Source organism: Elephantulus edwardii, unplaced genomic scaffold, assembly GCF_000299155.1.
Source record: "Elephantulus edwardii isolate Elephantulus edwardi_28Jun2011 unplaced genomic scaffold, EleEdw1.0 scaffold00238, whole genome shotgun sequence".
In the NCBI taxonomy this organism is placed as follows: Eukaryota; Metazoa; Chordata; class Mammalia; order Macroscelidea; family Macroscelididae; genus Elephantulus; species Elephantulus edwardii.
In genome coordinates, this window is record NW_006399988.1 from 1,264,064 (window position 1) to 1,271,330 (window position 7,267).

General features: G+C 39.8%; 1 protein-coding gene and 1 pseudogene across 1 annotated transcript in view; one reads left to right on the top strand and one right to left on the bottom strand.

Annotated features, from left to right (window-relative positions):
* Nucleotides 1-7,267, bottom strand: part of LOC102848488 (chromosome unknown open reading frame, human C9orf3) — a 704,390-nt gene that overhangs the window by 126,629 nt on the left and 570,494 nt on the right. The window lies entirely within an intron of this gene.
* On the top strand, nucleotides 6,114-6,799 carry LOC102873188 (annotated as a pseudogene).

Genomic DNA, 7,267 nt, shown 5'->3' on the forward strand with positions numbered 1-7,267 from the left:
CAGAGTCAACCATTTTGAATAATATTGCATGAGTTCCTTGTTTTTTAATGCAGCATAGTATTCCATTGTGCGAATATACCACAGCTTCTCTAGCCATTCATTTGTTGATGGGAGCAAACATATTCTTGATACCAAAACCAGGTAAAGACACCACCAAAATAGAAAACTATAGGCCAAAATATCTTATGAACATAGATGCAAAAATCCTGTATAAAAACCTGGCCAATAGAATCCAATGATACATTTAAATTAATAATTCACCATGACCAAGTGGGATTCACAACAGGTATAAAAAGATGGTTCAACACAAGAAAAACAATCTGTGTAATTCATAACATTAACAAAGCAAAAACCAAGAACCACATGATCCTATCAATTGATGCACAAACGACCTTTGACAAAATCCAACACCCTTTCCTGATTAAAACACTCAACAAAATTGGAATAGAGGAGAATTACCTCAAAATAGTAAAATGTATATACGCACACCCAAGGGCCAACACTTTTCTTAATGAAGAGAGGTTAATGGCACTCCCTTCAGGAACAGGAACTAGGCAAGAATGCCCACTACCAGCTCTCCTATTCAATCTTGTATTAGAAGTCTTAGCAATAGCAGTAAGACAAGAGAAGGAAATAAGAGGTATCCAAATTGGCAAGGAGGAAGTAAAATTATCTCTCTATGCAGATGATATGATAGTCTACCTAGAAAACCCTAAAGACTCAGCAAGAAAACTATTGGACACAGTGGATAAATTCAGTAAAGTGGCTGGATACAAGATCAACATACAAAAATAAACTGGATTTCTCTACAGTGACTAACGGAAAACAGAACAGAAGCTAAGAAAAACAATACCTGTCACAATAGCTAATCACAAGATTAAATACTTGGAAGTAAATCTAATCAGAAGCACAAATTATCTATTTAAAGAAAATTACAAAACATTACTACAAGAAACAAAAAGAGACTTGGAGACATGGAAGAATATCCCTTGCTCATGGATAGGAAGACCCAATATTGTGAAAATGACAATACTACCAAAGGCAATTTATAAGTTCAATGCAATCCCAACACAAATACCAATTCTATTCTTCAACAAGATGGAAAAGGCTATCTCCAATTTTGTTTGGAATGGAAAGAAGCACCAAATAAGCAAAGCACTCTTTAAAAAGAGAAACAAGGTTGGAGGCATTTTACTCCCTGATTTCAAATCCTCCTATATTGTCATAGTGGTCAAGACAGCATGCTACTGGTACAATGACAGACACATAGATTAATGGAATACAATTGAGAATCAAGAAATCAGCCTATCTATCTATGGTCAACTGATTTTTGACAAGGAGATAAAACCAGTCAAGTGGGGAAATGACAACCTTTTTAACAAATGGTGCTTGCAAAATTGGAAAACTATCTGTAGAAAACTCAAACAAGATCCACAACTCACTCCACATACAAAAACCAACTCTAGGTGGATCATGGACCAGGACTAAAACCAAGGACTATAAACTTCATTAAAGAAAAGCTTGGAAGAACTCTTGAAGTCCTAATCCACAACATAAACAGTCTTCCAAGTATCCTGAAAAATATATAACCAGAAAAGGATAAAATAGATTAATGGGACCTTCTAAGAATGAAATCCCTATGCACATTCAAGACTTTCTCTGATAAGATAAAAAGGGAAGCCACAGTTTTGGAAAAAGTATTTGATAATGACATGTCAGATAAGGGACTTATATCTAGAATTATAAAATACTCACCATAAAAAGATAAACTACGCAATTGAAAAATGGGTGCAGGATATGAACAGACAGTTCACCAAAGAAGACATTCAGATGGCAAACAAATACATGAAGAAATGTTCAAACTCTCTAGCTCTAAGAGGGATGCAAATCAAAACAACTATGAGATACCATCTCACCCCAGTAAGAACAGCAAAATTAAACAGAACAGCAGCAACAAATACTGGCAACGTCATGGAGAAACTGGAACCCTTATTCACTGTTGGTAGAAATGTAAAATGATGCCACCCCTATGGAAGGCGGTATAGCGCTTTCTCAAAAAGTTTCAAATAGAAATACCATTTGACCCAGCAATTTCACTACTGGAAATATACCCTAAAGAAACCAGAACTGCCACCCAAACAGATACATGTACACCTATGTTTACTTCATCTTTGTTCACAATATCAAAGTGTTAGAAACAATGGAATACTATGCTGCACTGAAAAACAAGGAACTTATGAAAAATTACACAAAATGGGTGACCCTGGAGGACATAACGCTGAGTGAAATCTCTCAGTCACGAGAAGACAAATACAGCATAATGCCACTGTTATAAAAGAGGACTGACATAGGGGTTGGGGGAAGCCTGAGAAAGATGGGATAAATAATGTTTAATGCACTGAAAAAGATGAGGGAGAGAACTGTTTAAGAGGGATATATGATTAGATATTACTGTTATGACAGCAGTCCACAATGAAGGTGCAATAGTGAAGTGGATTTGGGGGGAGGGACTGAATAACAATGAAAGCATTTTTTCTTCTACTTTTCAAAAAGAAAAGTGCATTGGGGGAGGGGTGGGCAGGGAGAAAAGTGCAACTGTGAATGAATGGAAACCCAAAGTTCCTGTAAACTTTCATTAAAATAAAAATTGGTGTGCGGGGGGATTGTATACCAATGAAGGAGTTTTTCTTTTGCTTTTCAAGGAGAAGAGCGAACTGGGGGTGAGGGTGGGGTGGGCGGGGAGAAAAGTGCAACAATGAATGAATGGAAATCCAAAATCTCTGATGTTCATTGAAATTAATAAAAAATAAATAAATTTAAAATTGAAAAGAAATCATCCATGTGAGATCAAATGGTCAACAACTACCCTAAAGATAAGAAGGAAGGGGGGTAGGCTACGAACCTAATTATTCAGACAATAACCAGAATCAAATTAATGACTGTGATGACACATGGTGAAAAATATAAACAGTATCACTGAACAATCTGCACAGAAATTACTAAGTGAGAAACTAATCACTCTTGTAAACTCTCACTGAGCTTGCACACTGTAGGATTCCATATATGAACTGCCAGCTAAAATGTACAGCTAAAATGCTGATGTCCACTGGCTAGGATAGGGCATCAGAGGCTAGCTGCGAAGTGGCATGTGGAGCTTTTCTAGGGTGACAGAAATGTTCTAACATCAACTGTGACAATGGCTACATGACTGTTGTTGTTGTATACCATGGAGCAGGGACAGACCCACAGCTGACACTCCAGCGGGTTTTCAGAATACAGTAAATTGCAGGGGAGGAAACTGTCCATCCTTCTCCCCTAGAGCCTGTGATTCAAACCTTGTGCTTTGGGGATTGCAGTGCTATCCTACTTTTTTTTTGTTTTTTTTGGTATTCTTACCATTAGGCCACCAGAGCTCCTTAAGAGCTGCACAACTAAGCTGCTAGAATTTGATAAATTGAACACTCAAAACTGACAAATTTTATGTTATATATTATGTCTCAATGCTGTTAAAAATATGTACAGGCATGCATACTGCTAAAGCCCTGAGCAGCTACCAACTGTTAAATCTGGATCTCAGCTGTGACTCACTTTCTTGATTTCACAGTGAAAAGTATGACATTAGGCCATTAACATAAGAATGCAGATTTCTGTTTTCCAATTCCTCTTATAGATAATAAAAGAGTAAGTATGCTGGGAGGAGCCCAGGGCAAATCAATCTGCTCTTTCTTCCTGACCAGGTTATGGCCTGTTAGACATCTATTAGCTTAGGACTATCTGCCATCAGGTACTATAGTAACAGTCCTAAAAGCACAGGATATCTCACATGATGCCAATAGCAAGATAAACTGGCAACTCATAAAAACAGACACCATGAATAAGCAGAAAATGGGAAACTAGAGAAGGTATTGTTCATTTATAAATCTAGCACAAGCTATTACTTTCCAAACTTAAAAGCTTGATTTTATTAGCTAAAATAATTTCTCAGGTTCAGGTTTACCATGTTCAGTACCCAAAGGCAACCTTCGTTCCCCTTCCTCTCTCATCTTCTAAGGCATTCACATTTGCCAAGCCGCAATAAACTCACAGATTCACTGGCTGGGCAGGGCCTATCAAGGACACATCATCCCTGTAAACAACAGTCTGTCCATAGCAAGCATTTGTGTGGGGGAAATAGCTTTGAGGTAGATGTGTTTTGTTTTTATAAAATACTTTATTGTGATTTTAGCAAAAGTTTGGAAGCAGGAGTACCATCCATTTCCTAAACAACATGCCTCCGGAAATACTATGAACTTTTATAAATAGTTGTAGAGGGGCTTCAGGCCTTTTGTTTATAGTGTCACTATGAATCATGCTTGACTCGAAGGCAATCAACAACGAAAGTATAGAGAAAATCTGGATTTCTATTTATTCATTGCTGCGAATATTCCTCCCTACGTTCCTAGTTCGCTTTTCTCTTAAAAAATTTCATTCATTGTTACACAATTTTCTCCCCACCTCCCGCCCCAGTCCATTTTGCTATGCACCTCTTATTTTGGACTCTTGTCATGCCTAATCATATATTCCTTTTAAACAGTTCTTTGTCTCATCTTATCAAAGGTAATGATCATTATTTATCCCCTCTTGCTGAGTTTATGAGCCTAGTATTTATGATGGAAAGCTGGCAGGGGTAAGGGAGAAAAGGTATCTGAAATAATTTCTTTTAGGAAAATGGTCAGAAAGCAATAGGAGCAAAGATCAGTCAGACAGAGTATCCAGTTTTCTCACCACTCACAGACAGGCCAGAAGAGTGGCCTCTATCAACAGCACAGGTCACAACAGGAAGACAGGTCATACCAGGAAGACATCCACAACAATATGCATGTTAAGACTGCCTTGTAGGGGAGCTCTAGTGGCCTACTGGCAAGAAGCTGCACTGCAATTCCAGAGGTGCACGGTTCCACCAGATGCTCTGCCGGAGAAGGAGGGACAATCCCCTCCTGTACCAGTCAGATCTGATTTGACGGTACACACAAATAATAAAATTTAAAAAAAAAAAAGAAAAAAAAAAGACTGCCTTGTACAACTCCTTCAACAAACCTTCTGGACAGGAGCAGTAAGCAGGGGTGTGTGTGTGTGTGTGTGTGTGTGTGTGTGTGTGTGTGTGTGTGTGTGTGTGTGTGTTTGAGAATAGGACCAATGTGATAGAAGTGATTTGGGATTATTTTAGTTGAAGTAGATAAGACAAAAATTCACTTTCTGAAAAATACTGTAAAAAGAGCAGAACTGCAGGAAGACAGAAATGCAATGTCTATCTCGTTCACTCTCTACTTGAGTATTTCCTCTAATTCAAGAAAAAAAGTTATTGCTATTTTCTCTCCTAATAGTCTCCCATTGCTCGGAGACAACACGTAGGGGTACAGGTCATGATGAGCTATATGCTCAGGTTCACAGTGGAAAGCCAACCATCTCCTTCTGAGGTCTAGAGTAAGCAGTGGTATTGGCTCTGGTGCTAGGAATCACACAAACACCGATCTGCAAATACTGTGGCTATAGGCCACGTGATACTTCCTGTGGTACACCCTCAACTTCCAGTCCACTGATAATGGAGAAGCAGAACTGAGTAGACTGAGAGAGAACAGTGAGTTCATGTTAGCTCTTTCTAGAGCACAACCAGCATCACCCTTACTCCACATACCCTCAGATCAGTGTGAGCCTGCAACAGAACTGCTCTCAGAAAACACAGGCAAGTATATGGCTAGAATGTCAAGGACTTAGTGACAACTATCGCTTCCTCATGACACACTTCTCTTGTTCTTACCCACTCTCTTTCACTCCTCATTCTTCTATTAAAAATAAAAGTCACGGTCGCTCCGGGCCCGCTGCGGGCCGCTCCAGCCGGTGCTGTGCCCCGGCGCCTCCGTGCGCTCGGTCAACGGCCTGCGAGAGCACCCACCCGAGCGCCCGGGAGCCGGCGGGCAGCGGCCCTCGCCGGACACCTGCCTGGGGCCCAGGGGACACAAGTGTCTCTAATTCCAGCACACGCCACTGAAGCAGGTCGAAGGATTTATTTAATATGAAGCACAGAAGCAGATAGTTCCAGATAGTAAGCAGTAGTTGTGACATAGTTGGTGAGTGGGGCATTTCCTTCTCCCACTGCTTCTGAGATGGCGGAAATCAGACTAATTCAGTATGAAATGGAATACACTGAAGGCATCAGTCAGCGAATGAGAGTCCCAGAAAAATTAAAAGTGGCGCCACCGAATGCCGACCTGGAACAAGAATTTCAGGAAGGAGCTCCGAATGCCAGTGTGATCATGCAGGTTCCGGAGAGGATTGTTGTTGCAGGAAACAATGAAGACATTCCATTTTCAAGACCAGCAGACCTTGACCTTATCCAGTCGACTCCCTTTAAACCTCTGGCACTCAAAACACCTCCCCGTGTTCTCACACTGAGTGAAAGACCGCTAGATTTTCTGGATTTAGAAAGACCTGCTCCAACCCCTCAAAATGAAGAAATTCGGGCAGTGGGCAGATAAAAAGAGAGTGTTCTATGAGTGAAAATGCTGTTCGCTAGAATGGACAGCTGGTCAGGAATGACTCCATGTATGGCATTTCTAATATAGATACATCAATTGAAGCAACTGCAGACGACATGACTGCTGTAGATGCAGCTTCGTTAAGACGACAGATAATCAAGCTAAATAGACGTCTACAGCTTCTGGAAGAAGAGAACAAAGAATGTGCTAAGAGAGAAATGGTCATGTATTCAATTACTGTAGCGTTCTGGCTCCTTAATAGCTGGCTCTGGTTTCGCCGCTAGAGGCAACCTAAGCTCTCAAAAATATTTGTCTGCACAGCTAGAAATACAAAGAATTTGCAAACGTAAAAAAAAAAGTCACAAGGGAAAGTAAGGATTTGAGAAGTGGCAATTTCTGGAGCATTTGACATGGCAACTCTGCTACATTAAAAAAAAAAAAATTCTTCCCTCACAAAAAATTCAAGCCTGCTCATAATGTATTAGACATAAGGCATTTTAATCAAGGGCAATTAAGAAATTAAGATCAGTGCAATAAGTTTTGTCCAATAACCTTTTTTTATTAATTTTAATGAAAATTTACAGAGACTTTGGATTTCCATTCATTCATTGTACCATTTTTCTCCCTGCCCACCTTCCCCCCTCCAGTACACTCTTCTCTTTGAAAAGTTTCCCCATTGTTTTATAATCCCTCCCCCCAGGTCCACTCTACTATGCATCCTTTGTTCTGGACTCCTGTCATGACAATAATAC